Raw genomic sequence first — 15,930 nt, 5'->3', positions numbered from 1 at the left:
TGACCACCGTAAGAAGCCACACTTGCCAAAACCATCAGCCCCCTCCTGTAATTACACAGATCCTACCCCACATTAGCTCAGTCAGAGTAGCTGGTATTGCAGAATCCACTCCTTGCCAAAAAAACAGAGAAGTGCTAGTAAATGTCTTGTTAAATTGGGAAACTTGATACAATCACACTGAAGGTGTTGTTCAGATTACAGATGCTATTGGGAGAAAAATCATTACTCTGGGTAATTGGAAAGAGCTTTAGTGAGCCAACTTTCCACACTTTTGACACCCTATCACCTATCATGCCACAGGCAAAAGCACTACATAATCCCTCCTCCTCCACGGAGACTATTTGTTTAAATATTGCAGCATTTTCCTCAAATGTAATTACCCTAAATAATAACCATGCCAAGGCATATTCATTATGTTTTGACTAGCAGGCACTGAATTAACAAGGCTGTATTTTAAAGGCTATTGAAGGTTTTGCGTGCATAAATATTTCTTCCGTTTCTCAGCCCTTCCCTTATACTTTATACAGTCTTCCCCAACCTGGTGCCCTCCAAATGTGTTGACTACAACTCACATGATCCCCAGGCAGCAGTGCCATTGGCCATGCTGGCTGGAGACAATAGGCATTGTAGTCCAACACATCTGGAGGGCACCGTGTTACAACTACATACCAATGAAGTGTGAGGAATTCAGACACAGCAGCACTTCAGAACTGAAGCCAGGTCACAGACAGCCAAAACCAGCATTTTCTTTTTTTAAAAGCTGCTTTATCTTCAGAAGGGGCTTGCTCTCTTGGCTACCAAATCTGTCACCCATGAAGAGAAAAAGCTGGTTTCCATTTTGAAATGTTTAAACAAGCAAGACCTGAGGAATCTTGCCACGTTGTTGAATGATGCTAGAAAATATCACATTTAGGTTGTTATATTAGCAGTTAGGGACCACGGTGGCTTAACGGTCAAGACGCTGAACTGCAGACCAGAAGTTCGGCAGGACAGCAGTTCGAGACCTGAGTGCCGCGTGATAGAGTGAGCTCCCATCTTCAGTCCCAGCTCCTGCCAACCTAGCAGTTTGAAAGCAAGAAATTGCAAGTAGATAAATAGGTACCACTTCAGCGGGAAAGGTAACAGCATTCCGCGCACCTTTCAGTCATACTGGCCACGTGACCACGGAAGCGTCTTCAGACAGTACTGGCTCTTCAGCTTAGAAATGGAGATGAGCACCACCCCCTAGAGTAGGACACGACTGGCTGGGGACACCTTTACCTTTTATATTAGCAGTTAAGCAGGACAGTCAAGTGATGTATGAACTCAAACCTGATTGGGACGCAATGCAGTCAAGTTTTGTCCAGCAAGTACCATCTCCATTAAAAAAAAAATGGGGGGGTTGTATAGTTACAATTACCTTGCACAATTCAACTCCCCATTTCAAACTCCCTTCCCATTTCAACTCCAGAAAGTTGCAGGATTTCGCTCAAGACATTTGCCATAAGAAAGGTCCACCAGGGAATGAGCAGAAAGGAAGCCATCAGCCAAGGGAAGTGGTTGCATGTGCTGATATTGCATGTGTGCGCACATGCCTTCCAGGAAGAACATCACAGCATGGCAAAACTGCCCTGAGACTTGAGGTTGTGTTGTTTTGCATTGTGATGTACTGTAAGCCACCTTGATGATCTTTCACTCAAAAGGTAGGGTGTACATCTCCCAAAATACATAAAGCCCACAAGCCCCCTCAATTATTCTCAGAAACACAAACATGAACAATTCAAGGGGTTTGAGGAGAGGTTCTGAACTGAACAATTCCAGAAAAAGAAATCTGATGCACACTGAAGGTGCCACTTTCGTTATTTATCTAGATTTTTAGTTCCATTCTGATGTCATTGAGACAGAAGGTGGCCGCTTAACACACCCAGTTCTAATGCACAGCTGCTCTTCCTGTAATCCACTCGGGTTACATTAACCATGGCAGGTGGTGAGAAATGCTGGTGCATCTTTTGGGCTGTCAGTGTCAAGGGCTCCTTGGAGGCCTCTCTCAGTCTAATCCAGTAGCCAAGTCCAGACACAAAGGGATTCCTTTCAAAGCTTTATTCTTCTTTTACAACTTAACAACTCTACAGGTAGCAACTAGATCCGAGCAGCAGAGTACCTATGCCCTAAGTTGGAATAGTTGGTCCCCGTTTGAAAGGGAATTAATGGCAGACCCCTGAACTTAAGGACTAGGGAGAGTCCCTCCCCTTTTCCCTTGGATCCTCTGGGCGCAGCCGTTTGCGCGCCAACCGGGCACTACGCCTCCATTTGGCACCGCTCTCTGCGTCGGCGTCACGCGTCCACCAAGTCTACTTCCTGCGCTCGGTCACTCCCTGGATTGCTATCTAAGCTAGGAATGCTGGTGGGAGGAATCTCCGTCAGCTGTTGGCCCTAGGAAAGAGGAGCGCGCTCCTCTCCCAGGAGTGACTGCTCTTCCTCAGAATCAGAACTACTCTGGGATTCTATGGGATCAGTGTCCACCCTGACAGTCAGCAAGCATACGAAGGGCAATTAAGCTCCCAGTTTGTTCATCCCTACAGGACACGACATACACCTGTCAACCTAGTGCTAAACATCCGGCAAGATCTGGCCCCTCTCTCATCCCTCAGAAACATCAAAGCGATTTCGAGGAAGGAGCCATCACCTTCTCCCAGTGAGGCAGTTGTGGAGCTGTCAGCGTTATTTCCTATATGATTACAGGGAGGCAGACACATCACACCCAGGGTTCCAGAAGTCGCAAAACTTTCCTCCTTGCAGTCAGCTGGGTGGGCTGAACACCCCTGGGCAGATGACCCTCATTGATCCACATCAAGACTTACAGACACGTGGCTCCAGTTGACAGTTGCCCTGGGAATGGAGAGCAGAAGAGAAGCAGACTCTGGACTCTACTGACAGCCAAGGGATTGAAGACCAAAGAAACTGCAATTTCTGCCTCTCAAGAATGACATCAAGCCAAGGGGAAACCAAGCTTGCCCATCCATCAGCCAGAAGAGTTGTTGCAGGGAGCTCCCTTCCAACTCCCTGCCAGACAGAATACTCTGATCCAATGAACAGTTGCCCACAGACTGCAGAAGTAATGGCGGGGGAACCCTTTGGCCCATCCTTCGGCCAAAGGAACAAGAGCTACCAGTTGTTTTCCGTGCCAAATTTAAGTTGTTGGTTTTGACCTTTAAACCCCTATATGGTTCCGGCCCAGCCTATCTTAAGGAGTGCTTCCAGCAACACCAGACAGGCCGCTTAACAAGATCAGCCTTGGATTAATGAATGAATGAATACCAATTGCTATTCAGGCCAGACACCAGCAAGGGAAGATGTGCCTGGCCCAGAGTGCATTTCAATGCCCACTTATTGCTCACCATTCTCTTTTGGCCTTGAAAAACTGATCTCCCTTCACTCCCCTTCCCTTGCATGCCTTGTCTTTTCAGTTTGGCAGCCCAATGGCAGGGACTCTTTTTGATTGATGTGACCTGCTTTGGGAGACAAAAGTTGTCTGAAAAGTAGGATAAAATGCAGCAAATAATTATGTGGAATCATTCCAAGCTGATCTAGGAAGACCATCTGAAATCTTTTTGCATATGCAGCCATTGCCCTTACTATGGCCACCGACTGGCTCCAAGAATTGCGTTCTGCTCCACGTAGGTTAACAAAAGCCCATGAAAATTGACAAGGCACTAGAGGGCAGACATATGTAAAATTAATCTTTGCAAATCACCCAGAGCGCTTTGGCTATTCAGCAATATAGAAATGTAATCAATGAATGCAGTCTGTGCTCATGGGACAAGGAGCACTGAACTTTTGTCTCATTCCAGACAAGACGGAAGTCCTGAGCATTGATCAGTAGAAAACCTAACCCAGGATTGGGAGTTACTAACTGCTCTGGATGGGGTAGCACTCAAATATCAGGCACGCAGCTCGGGGGTGCGCTAGGATCCGGCACTGCTCCTGAAGCTCAGGTGGCAGGAGCGGCCAGGAGGGCCTTTGCCCAACTATGCCTGGTGCACTGGCTGCACCTTTTCTTGAGGAAAGAAGATCTGACCAGAGTGATCCATGCCCTCATTCACCTCTTTAGATTACTCTAACATGTTGTACACGGGGATGTCCCTGAAAAATGTTTGGAAAACACAACTAGTGCAAAATTAGGTGGGGGTTGTGGACCGCATTACACCAGATCAACTTCACTGGCTTCCAGTTTGTTTCCATGCACAAGTCACAGTGCTGGTTTTGACGTACAAAACAGTTGGGACCAGGAAGGACCACACTGCAGGATGCTTTGCAACTCTTCTTATGTTAATTGTAATGCAGCTCTCAAATTTTACTGTATGATCTTTTGCTCGTGTTTTCTTGGTTTTATTATAAGTTTAATGATATTTTTGTTGTAGCGCCCTGGTTGCCCGGTAGGTGCCATTTATGAATTAAGTGAACCGGTGTGCAGCTGCCTTAGTCAGGCTGTGGGGGCACACCAGGCTATCTGGCCCAGTAGTGCGGCAGCAGGCAGTTTTTCCCAGCCCTCCCACCCAAGATCCTTTGAACTGGAGATGCTATGGAAGTGGGATATTATGCACACAAAAGCACTCTCCTGCCAAGCTACAGCCCCTCACTGGCTCTGCCATCTCTAAATTGTGGTCATCCCTGATGAAACAGTCTCGATGATTATGCCCCTTGGCAGCCCTGAACCTGCTGCCTGTCCCTTGGGAAGGGAGAAGAGAAATTCAGCCTGTGCCACTACTGAGGACTCACAATTGCTTAATTTTGCAATGGTTCAAATCATGTCTTTATTGTACATCGATACTACTGAATTCAAATGATTTCTTCAAAAGTCTCCGCTGCTCTTATTAACGTCTTGTGCGTCAGGCCAGGCAGCAAACAGAATCCTTGAACCTGTTGAAAGAAACCAATGATGCTTAGCAATCTGTCTGCTGTAGGCAGTAGTATTAAACAGGTTAGCTCTGGAAGTCCCAAGTACTCCAGCTATAAACTCACACTTTTCAAAGTGCATGATGTCAAAGTAAGTCTACTCCACCTATTATTAATGAGTGTACCCAATCCCCCCACAAAGCACGACATGGAGAAAGGCAGTCCAACACGCACACTCACACGCGCACACACACAACTCTCACCTGCCCTGAAGCCAAAATAATGCAAACCTGTTCCTTAGTAGTTAAATAGTAGTTAGGTTTGCGATAACTACATTTTGCAACTATTACAAATTCAGGAGTAGGTAAATTTGCAATAATGCAAATCTGTCCCTTTGTTCAGTCGTTCAGTCGTGTCCGACTCTTCGTGACCCCATGGACCATAGCACGCCAGGCCTTCCTGTCCTGCGCTCTCTCCCGGAGTGTGCTCAAGTTCATATTCATTGCATCGGTGATGCTAAAATCTGTCCCTTAGTAGTTGCCAAATATAGGATATTCTTATAGCTTTCCCAACACAAAAGTTTTGTTGTAGAAACTGAAGCTGCTCCTTAAATTGGGTGACTCCTAACTATTGATGGGCAAGGAGAGCATTTCTTCTGGTCTATCCAGGTATGATCACACAACTGCTGAGCAAAGATAACAGCTACAATCCAACAGTTTTGTATGTCGCACTAGGAAGTCAGACCCCAAAGAAATCCTCCTGCAGCAGGTATGAACTCTACTATCGAAAGAATCAAGAAGGCAACAACCTATGGAAAGGTTCATGCAACTTCTGGTATTACCAGCCTTATGCTCCCAGATAAGCTTCAACATCCCATGAATGCCAGTAAGCCACATTCATCATTTAAGCAGAAGATTTATACTAGGCTTCTGCTTACAAAGCCCAATAGGAAAGCATGCCATTCTGAGATTTGGACATCAGTGGAATCAGACCATCTGGCTAGAACATAGATTTGCTCAGCATTGCCGATATGATGGGGAAAAAAGATGAAGTCATCATGTACCACTGAATGACATGTCTTCCAGCATCCTGCCACGCTTCTAAATGGGGATTTGATTTTACCTCGGAGCACCTGAAGACGGCCAAGCAACCTTGGCAGGGGAGAATTGTAAGGAATGGCCAGGTCCCTTGTCATTCTGCCATGGAACATCCAATCTGACCACATCGTTCCACAAACTAAAAACACAGAAAGGTGGAGTGTATTAAGGCAGGGGAAAATACTTCCTTTATGTTACACTAAACAGGGCTGAAAAATCCCAACTAAGCACATGCTTCGGAGTAGAAAGATACATATTAACAGGACAATGAAGGTCTGTTCTGGGCTTAAAGCATATCAAAAGAACTCACTTCTACTACCAAGTCATCCCACCACCAGTGACAATGCTAGCCTTCTCCTAAACATCAAGGAATCCTCACTACATTTGAGGCCTTTTCAGATGCAACTTTAGGCTGTGGTTACATCAACAAGCCTGTACCATCCTTGTGCTCACACACACCTCGCTTCCCTCCTTGCATCTGAAAGACCAGAAGTTTTCACTTTTAAACCAGAGTTTCCTGTTATATCCAAACTTGCAGGAACTCTGGTAGTCCAAATAAGCCGGGATCAAATAGTTGTTTACGATCGTGGCTTATTTTAACTAACCAGAGTTTAAACTAGCAGCAGTTCCCAGACTTCAGATGAAATTAGGAAGTCTGCTAAGTTTAAAAACATAAATTTATGCTGCTGATAATCTCCTCAGTCACTCCAGAAGAGGCGAGCATGCTCGCTCATATAACGCTAAACCATAGTGTAATGTTGCCTCTGGACTGGCACTTTGAGTCTACTCCCAACACCAGGGTTTGCAATCCTGTGCACATTTTGAAGAATAAATCCCAGGGAACTGAAATGGGATTTCCAAGTTCCTTTCATCCCATGTTAACCTCACAATGACCTTGTGGGTAAGTTGGGCAGAATGTGTGGCTGACCTTTATGGCTAAGTAAAGATCTGAACCCAGGTTCTCCCCAGTCCAAGTCCAACACTCTAAAGCCTAGTTCCCATGGAAATAAACGGTAACCCTATGCTTGAACTTTCAGAATGCAAGTGCCAGTCTCACATGATGGAGGGCTTCAAATCCCCCACTCCAGTAGAAAACTAGAATGTCGTTTACAGCAGGGATGGGGAACATGTGGTCCTCCAGATATTGTTGGATTACAACTCCCATCATTCCTCACTATTGGCTCTGCTGGCTGCGGCTGATGGGTGTTGCAGTGCAACAACATCTGGAGGACTACATGTTCCCACCCCTGGTTAGCCTAACTCTCTCTTCTCAATGCTAATTTTCTATGTGCAGAAAACTGCTTATACTGAGAAGCATTCAATCATGCAACGCCATATGAATGGATCTAGTCTAGATACAGGTTTATCACCACATGGCAGCCAGGCCTATGCCTGTGTTTTTCAGTCTCCCAGAAAAACACACCATCTGCCACTTGTTTGGCCACTGTCACAAATACTTTAATTTCTAGCTGTAACTGTAACAGCTTCTACAGCCCAATATTCTATAATCCTAAACAAGTCATCCGATACACTTAAGCATTTACAAACGCCCTGCTTCAAACAATCCCAAGGTTGGCCCAGTATAATCCCTATATTGCAGATTGGGGGGCGGGGGGGGGGGGGAGAGACAGAGAAGCTGAAGTTGAAAGTATTGCATGCTTACACAGCCAGGGCTGGATGTGCCTGTTCTCGTCCGATCTCAGAAGCTAAGCAGGGTCAGCCCCGGTTAGTACTTGGATGGGAGACTGCCTGGGAATCAGGCTTCCTGCACTAAGCAGGGGGCTGGACTCAATGGTCTTGGCAGGCCCCTTCCAACCCTATGATTCTATGATTCTCACTTAGTACAGGAACAGACAAACATCAGGCTTGTGGGATCTGTTTCATTTATTACTAGAACTCTGAGCTGACTAGCCGGAGGCAGGTGCAAAAACAGTGGCTCAGGCAGGTGGACTTGCACTAAGAATTAAGGAACAGGGTGCCTCTGAGCAAATGCTTAGCCCAGGATTTTGTGATCAGAACCAGAACTAAGATCACAAGCCCCACCGTATAAAACACGATTCCTGGTTCCTTCCCACTCCCAAGCATTAGTTTTTCAGCAACCTAATTTAGTGGGAGGGGAAGGTTTTCAGTTGTTACTATTGTTAAAGGCAATCTTGCTAATCTACTGCAATTCACTCAGAAATCTACCAATAGATCCTGATCTACCTTCTGCCCACCCCAGGCCTAGTGAGTTCATAGAAGCAGGATATGGATCAGGGACCCCCGGCTCACACTCCCCAGCTACTATGCCGCACCACCTCAGAAAGACTATCAAAGGTTATTAGTCATGATGGCTATATATTGGCTCCATTATCAAGGCAGTATTGCCTTTGTATGTCAATTGCTGGGAACATGAGCAGGAGAGTGGTGCTGCACTCGTGTCCTGTTGTGAGCTTCCCACAGACATCTGGTTGGCCACAGTGCAAACAGAATACTGGACTAGAGAAGCTTTTGGCCTGACCCAGCAAGGCTCTTCTTATGATTCTTCAGAAAAATAACAGGTAGGGCACTGAGACTACTCTTCTAAGTTAGAACGAGCAAAAACAAACCTTTACATCCATGATTCTTGGGTATGTTCAGAACATGTGATCCAATTCTTTCAAGGTTTATATTAAGTCAACCATCTCTTCTCCATCAGTCCACCTCAACGATCCCGCTTCTTCACCAGACTCACTCAAATCCTAAAACGACGCAGAAAACCAAGGAGTTGTATCATTCCTACCCGGACTGACTGCCACAGAGACAAGCAGCTATGCTGATGTATCAGACAATGTTTGGCTAAAGCAACAAAAATCAACAGTGTCGCTCTGATGGGGAAAAAAGTTTTAGTCATCATATACATCAGCTTTAGATACATCAGAGAAGAAATGGTTCCCATCACACACAAGGTAGCTGCAAATATAACTACAAGAGTGCTTCCAATTACCCCGTTTAATAATGTTCTACTCTCATTTAACAATCGTGCTTTCATCTAGACACATGGTGCAAGCACACATATAGTTTATCTCTATGACCATCCTTGGAAATAACGCATGTGAAAATTCCAGCAACCTGAAGTACAGAAATTAACAGGAACATGATCCATAAGAAATTCGCAGTGTACTTTTCCTTAACATCATTTGCAAGTGTGAACAATCCTTTAACCGTTGTAGCAATGTGATCAGGCATGCTGCTGTACAATTTGCGAACGTTTCATCTATAACATAGGAATAGGGTACTGCCCGAGTCGTATATACTTTGAGCAACCCTATGCGTATCTGCTCAGTGGTGTAGGCCACAGGCCTAGACAACATCTTGGTCCATGCCTCATTGCCAAGATTGTTGCTGGTAAAACCAGGGGAAAGATAATTGCAATTGTATTTTAGCATTCTGGAATAATTGCTTCCAGTATGATAAACTCTTTAAGCTGATTATAAAGTGTCAGTGCAGCATGAGATTCCATTAGCAAAATGAACTTGGCACTTCGTTGTCTCACGAAAATCACCAATGGCCAGAAACGTTTTGTAAGTGGGTTCAAAAAACTGCCAACATCCATGTCACTGTGGGCTACAGATTAATGCTTCACTGAAGCCCCATTCAGGCATTATGAAATGGTAAGTGCGGAGGGGACACACGAGTTGCCATCTACCCCAAAACCTTCCCAAGCTGAATTAGGTCTGAAGAGAGGCTGTAATTATGTTCAGTTGAACACAGTTCTGCACGCTCAGGAATCCTGTACTATCGGGACTCCCACAATCATGCAGATAATTGTAACTGCATTAAGCTAAACACAGTTATAGCCTCTCTTCAGACCTTCTAGTTCAACCCAAGAAGATTGGGAGTGGAGCTATATGGTGCCCCCCACTCTGTGCTCCATTTCATAAGAAGCATGAACCCATCAGGTACTGCTTAATCTCACCCTGCCTTTGAAAGCTACTTCTGACATGGTTATCTGTGCAAGACTTAAGTACCACACAAGTACAAAACACATTTGCAGCACTCATTTGGTACCTGTACCCATGTACAACATGTTCCTTAAGAAATTTTCCTTGGCATCATATAAGGTTCATAAATACTATTTTAAAAGGAAGAGAAACTAACACAACTGATTGCATTTTCATGGGACAGTCACGCTGATTATTAACAGAGCTTTAAATCCTTGAAGGGCACAATCCTATGTATGTTTAGACAGAAAAATGTCCTACAACTCCCAGCATGGCTGCTTGGGGAATGCTAGGAGTTACAGGACTTTTTTCTATCTAAGCACACATAGTATTGCGCCTTTAAGAGTATTATTATGTACTTTGGTGACCAAACTTCTCCACTAAAGATAAACAGAAAATCAGAAACTCACATGTACTCTTTTGAGAGGCTCCCTGGTGCCCAAATGAGAAATCCCTCAGTGCTTTCTTCAGGTCCCTCCATCACCTCCTTCTGCTTGGATAGTTTTGCAACAGGTAACGTTATACACGCTTGCAGACATCACCTAAATGGAAAGAAAGCCAATGTGGGAAAATTAGCCACTACTCTTTGTAAGAAAGAGTATCTTTCTTTGCATCTTTCCAAATGCAAGAAAGGCAAGGACAGAAAAATGAGTTGCATCATATGCTAGTCTAACTTAAATGCCATTACTTTCAATAGATCTACTCAAAGTAAAACCCACGCATACTGACTCCCACCCACTCTCTCCCCTCTCACTGTACATCTGGTGCATCAGACAAATTCTGGCTAATACCAGAGAGATCAACACTTCCGCTCTGATGGGGAAAAAAGTTTATACAAGTCATCACGCACGCCGTTAAGCTACAATCAGCAAGACTGCAGCAGCCAGGAATTTCCGTAATAGAGATTGGGGGAGAAATAATACACCGGGCCGGGGGGGGGGGAGAGGAAAAAAGAGAGAGAGAGAGAGAGATGTAGAGAGAAGTCAATTGGACTGCATAATTGAAGTTTCCCCTTCATGGATCACTGCCTTGTTGTGGCGAAGGGGCTTGCGTAACTCAGTGAAGCCATAAGCTATGCCATGCAGGGCCACCCAAGACGGACAGGTCATGGCAGAGAGTTCTGACAAAATGTGGTCCACTGGAGAAGGAAATGGCAACCCACTCCAGGATTCTTGCCAAGAAAACCCCATGGAACGTATCACAAGGCTAAAAGAGATGACACCGGAAGATGAGCCCCTCAGGTCGGAAGGTGTCCAATATGCTACTGGGGAAGAGCAGAGGGTATTTCCAAGTAGCGCCAGAAAGAGTGAAGCGGCTGGGCCAAAGACGAAAGGACACTCAGCTGTGGATGTGTCTAGCGGTGAAAAGAAAATCCGATGCTGTAAAGAACAATATTGTTTAGGAAGCTGGAATGTAAGATCAATGAATCAAGGTAAGCTGGAGGTGGTCAAACATGAGATGGCAAGATTGAACATCGACATCTTGGGAATCAGCGAACTAAAATGGACAGGCATGGGCGAATTTAATTCAGGTGACCATCATATCTACTATTGTGGGCAAGAATCCCTTAGAAGAAATGGAGTAGCACTCATAGTCAACAAAAGGGTGGGAAAAGCAGTACTGGGGTACAATCTTAAAAATGATAGAATGATCTCAGTACGAATCCAAGGCAAACCATTCAACATCACAGTAATTCAAGTCTATGCCCCAACCACTGAGGCCGAAGAAGCTGAGGTTGATCGGTTCTATGAAGACCTACAACACCTTCTAGAACTAACACCAAAAAAAGATGTCCTCTTTATCATAGGGGATTGGAATGCTAAAGTAGGAAGTCAAGAAATCACCGGGATAACAGGCAGGCATGGCCTTGGTGTACAAAATGAAGCAGGACAAAAGCTAATAGTTTTGCCAAGAGAACACGCTGATCATAGCAAACACTCTTTTCCAACAGCACAAGAGGCGACTCTACACATGGACGTCACCAGATGGTCAATATCGAAATCAGATTGATTATGTCCTTTGCAGCCAAAGATGGAGAAGCTCCATACAGTCAGTAAAAACAAGACCTGGAGCTGACTGTGGCTCAGATCATGAGCTGCTTCTTGCAAAATTTCGGCTTAAATTGAAGAACATAGGGAAAACCACTAAACTGTTCAGGTATGACCTAAATCATATCCCTTATGAATATACAGTGGAGGTGAGGAATAGATTTCAGGGATTAGACCTGATAGACAGAGTGCCTGAGGAACTATGGGCGGAGGTCCGTAACATTGTTAGGAGGCAGCAACGAAATCCGTCCCAAAGAAAAAGAAATGCAAGAAAGCCAAGTGGCTGTCTGATGAGGCTTTACAAGTAGCTCACGAAAGAAGGGAAGCGAAAAGCAAGGGAGAAAGGGGAAGATATACCCAACTGAATGCAGAGTTCCAGAGAATAGCAAGGAGAGACAAGAAGGCCTTCTTAAATGAACAATGCAAAGAAATCGAGGAAAACAACAGAATGGGAAAGACTAGAGATCTCTTCAAGAAAATCAGAGATATCAAGGGAACGTTTTGTGCAAAGACAGGCATGATAAAGGACAAAGAAGGCAGGGACCTAACAGAAGCAGATGAGATTAAGAAGAGGTGGCAAGAATACACAGAAGAACTATACAGGAAAGATCTGAATGTCCCTGATAACCATGATAGTGCGGTCACTGAACTTGAGCCGGACATCCTCGAGAGTGAAGTCAAGTGGGCCTTAGGAAGCATTAGTAACAACAAAGCTAGCGGAGATGACAGTATTCCAGCCGAGCTATTTAAAATCCTAAAAGATGATGCTGTTAAAGTGCTGCATTCAATATGCCAACAAATCTGGAACACTCAACAGTGGCCACAAGACTGGAAAAGGTCAGTTTACATTCCAATTCCAAAGAAGGGCAATGCCAAAGAGTCTTCAAACTACCGCACAATTACGCTCATTTCACATGCCAGCAAGGTGATGCTCAAAATCCTACAAGCTAGGCTTCAGCAGTATGCGAACCGAGAACTACCGGAAGTACAAGCTGGGTTTAGAAGAGGCAGAGGAACTAGAGATCAAATCGCCAACATTCGCTGCATCATGGAGAAAGCAAGAGAATTCCAGAAAAACGTCTATTTCTGCTTCATTGACTACGCTAAAGCCTTTGATTGTGTGGATCACAACAAACTGTGGCAAATTCTTAAAGTGATGGGAGTACCAGACCACCTTACCTGTCTCCTGAGAAACCTGTACGAGGGTCAAGAAGCAACAGTAAGAACCAGACATGGAACAACCGATTGGTTCAAAATTGGGAAAGGAGTACGACAAGGCTGCATATTGTCACCCTGCTTATTTAACTTATATGCAGAGTACATCATGAGAAATGCCGGGTTGGATGAATCAGAGGTCGGAATTAAGATTGCCGGGAGAATTATCAACAACCTCCGATATGCAGACGATACCACCCTAATGGCAGAAAGCGAAGAGGATCTCAAGAGCCTCTTGTTGAGGGTGAAAGAGGAGAGTGCAAAAGCTGGTTTGAAAATCAACATTAAAAAAACTAAGATCATGTCATCTGGCCCTATCACTTCCTGGCATATAGAAGGGGAAGAAATGGAAGCAGTGACAGATTTTACTTTCTTGGGCTCCAAGATCACCGCAGATGGTGACTGTAGCCATGAAATTAAAAGACGCTTGCTCCTTGGGAGGAAAGCTATGGCAAACCTAGACAGCATAGGAAGAAGCAGAGACATCACCTTGCCGACAAAGGTCCGTCTAATCAAAGCTATGGTTTTCCCAGTAGTAATGTATGGCTGTGAGAGCTGGACTATAAGGAAGGCTGAGCGCCGAAGAATTGATGCTTTCGAACTGTGGTGCTGGAGAAGACTCTTACGAGTGCCCTGGACTGCAAGGAGGTCAAATCAGTCCATCCTAAAGGAAATCAACCCTGACTGCTCATTGGAAGGACAGATACTGAAGCTGAAGCTCCAATATTTTGGCCCCCTAATGCGAAGAGAAAACTCCCTGGAAAAGACCCTGATGCTGGGAAAGACTGAAGGCAAAAGGAGAAGGGGACGACAGAGGATGAGATGGCTAGATAGCATCACGGATGCAATGAATATGAACTTGAGCACGTTCCAGGAGAGTGCGCAGGACAGGAAGGCCTGGCGTGCTATGGTCCATGGGGTCACGAAGAGTCGGACACGACTGAACAACAACAAAAATTGAAGTTTGGTCCTATATGAGCTGCGAAGGAGAACACAGCCCAAGGCCCTTGCAACACCCGCAGTAGCAACTACACACTTTGCGGTGTCCATAATTTTCCTAACCGAGGAGAGATGCCACCAATATAAGGCGAAGGAAGAAAAAGGGGCTGCGAGGGGCAGCCGACGCGAACGGGGGCCACGAGAACAACGAAGAACAGAGCAGATGGCGGCAGATTCCCAGCTCCCCCCGCCCAGCTCCAGCTTACCTCCTCGGGAGCGGCAAGGAAAAGAACGCGTGCGTCTGCTCTCCGTCATTATATACCCCTCACTGCGCCTTAGGGCGCATGCGCAGCTACAGGCATTTTGGGAAATGTAGTCTTGAGAGGCATGTGGCGGCGGTCGCGCTTTTACTTCTCGGCATCAGTCACGTGCTCTTCTTTCAGACGTAGCTGGTGTTATCGAACGGGAGAGGATGATAGAGACAATTCTATATACTCGGGGGGTTGAAGACACACACACACACACACACACAAAATTTGCAGATCTCATATGTGCAACTTGAACACGAGTCTGTTCTGACTCATTGTACTGAGTCGCTGGTGTGAAATAATAAACTGGCCACGGGTAATTCTGATGCCTTTGTTCCATTTCTTGTAGCCAAACCATGATGGGGTTAGGGGCTGGAAGAACAGGGAGAAGTATCCACTGTCAGTCCTACACAGAGTAGACCCTTTGAAATGAATGGGACATAGGTTAGTTGTGATTGACTTAAGTCTCATTCATTTCAATGGGTCTACTCTGTGTAGGACTGACAGTGGATACGACCATTCTCTCCCGCAAGTAGCGATCCTGGATGCTTGAAACTTAGGGGATGACCGAGCCATGTCTATCGACTGCTCCCACACCCCCAACTGCGCACCTTAAAATAGTGTACTGTGAATAACAAGTTTGGGGGAAATTACATGTTTGCATCTTAAAATGGGCACCTGGGATTGAGGGAGGGCTCAGGATGTGGTGAACGGCATTACTGAGGGGCCCAGGCGAGACATCCATGAAATTACTATAGCAGATTCTTCCAGGTTCTCAGTTGCACTACGGTTCTTTGTGGGGTCCCATCCCATGCCTCTTCTGCAGATGAGGTCTCCCGGCGGTCTGAGTTGGGAGACAAAAACTGCATGAAAGCATAAAAAGAGCCCTGCTGGATCAGACCAAGGGTCCATCTAGTCCAGCATTCTTTTCACACAGTGGCCAACCAGCAGCTTGTGGGAAACCCACAAGCAGGACACGAGTGCAACAGCACCCTCCCACCCATGTTCCCCATCAACTGCTGTACGTAACCATACTGCCTATGATACTGGAGGTAGCCTATAGCCATCAGGACTAGTAGCCATGATAGCCTTCTCCTCCAGGAATTGCTTAAGGTAATACAACTTTCTTCTTCTGTGCACACACAGAAAGAACACGCACAGCTACATTGTAGCAGTGCATGGTATGCACACAAATTACAATGACATACCTCTGTGCCATTCCAAGTTTTCCTTTTAAAGCCCCTTGCTGGGTCACATTTTGACCACATTTTAAGAAGGGTATTGAGAAACTGAGGTGTGTCCAGAGGACAGCAACCAGGATGGTGAAAGGTGTGGAAGCTCCTGTCCTAGGAGGAGCAGCTGAAAGAACTGGGTATGTTTAGCCTGGAGAAGAAAAGATGAAGGAGAGACATGAAAACTGTCTTCAAAGAGCTGAATGGTTGTCGCACAAAAGATAAGAGTAGACTTGTTCACTGTGGCTCCAACA

At 45.5% G+C, this 15,930-nt stretch overlaps 1 long non-coding RNA gene and 3 other non-coding genes across 4 annotated transcripts; all 4 read right to left on the bottom strand.

Annotated features, from left to right (window-relative positions):
* Nucleotides 1-4,768: 4,768 nt before the first annotated feature.
* LOC146348820 (uncharacterized) lies at nucleotides 4,769-14,492 on the bottom strand. Its single transcript, XR_014790718.1, has 5 exons — nucleotides 14,403-14,492; nucleotides 10,345-10,476; nucleotides 8,561-8,692; nucleotides 5,998-6,111; nucleotides 4,769-4,899 (listed from the first exon to the last, which is right to left on the bottom strand). It is a non-coding gene; the product is annotated as an uncharacterized LOC146348820 (long non-coding RNA).
* LOC146348823 (small nucleolar SNORD12/SNORD106) lies at nucleotides 5,853-5,944 on the bottom strand. The gene has a single exon (XR_014791656.1). It is a non-coding gene; the product is annotated as a small nucleolar SNORD12/SNORD106 (small nucleolar RNA).
* LOC146348822 (small nucleolar SNORD12/SNORD106) lies at nucleotides 8,766-8,857 on the bottom strand. The gene has a single exon (XR_014791655.1). It is a non-coding gene; the product is annotated as a small nucleolar SNORD12/SNORD106 (small nucleolar RNA).
* LOC146348821 (small nucleolar SNORD12/SNORD106) lies at nucleotides 10,698-10,787 on the bottom strand. The gene has a single exon (XR_014791657.1). It is a non-coding gene; the product is annotated as a small nucleolar SNORD12/SNORD106 (small nucleolar RNA).
* Nucleotides 14,493-15,930: the final 1,438 nt, after the last annotated feature.

The sequence above is a fragment of the Heloderma suspectum genome, chromosome 4 (genome assembly GCF_057233095.1).
Source record: "Heloderma suspectum isolate Gila_16-S chromosome 4, 16-S_ref, whole genome shotgun sequence".
Lineage (NCBI taxonomy): Eukaryota > Metazoa > Chordata > Lepidosauria > Squamata > Helodermatidae > Heloderma > Heloderma suspectum.
This window is presented reverse-complemented; position numbering and strand designations above follow the sequence as displayed.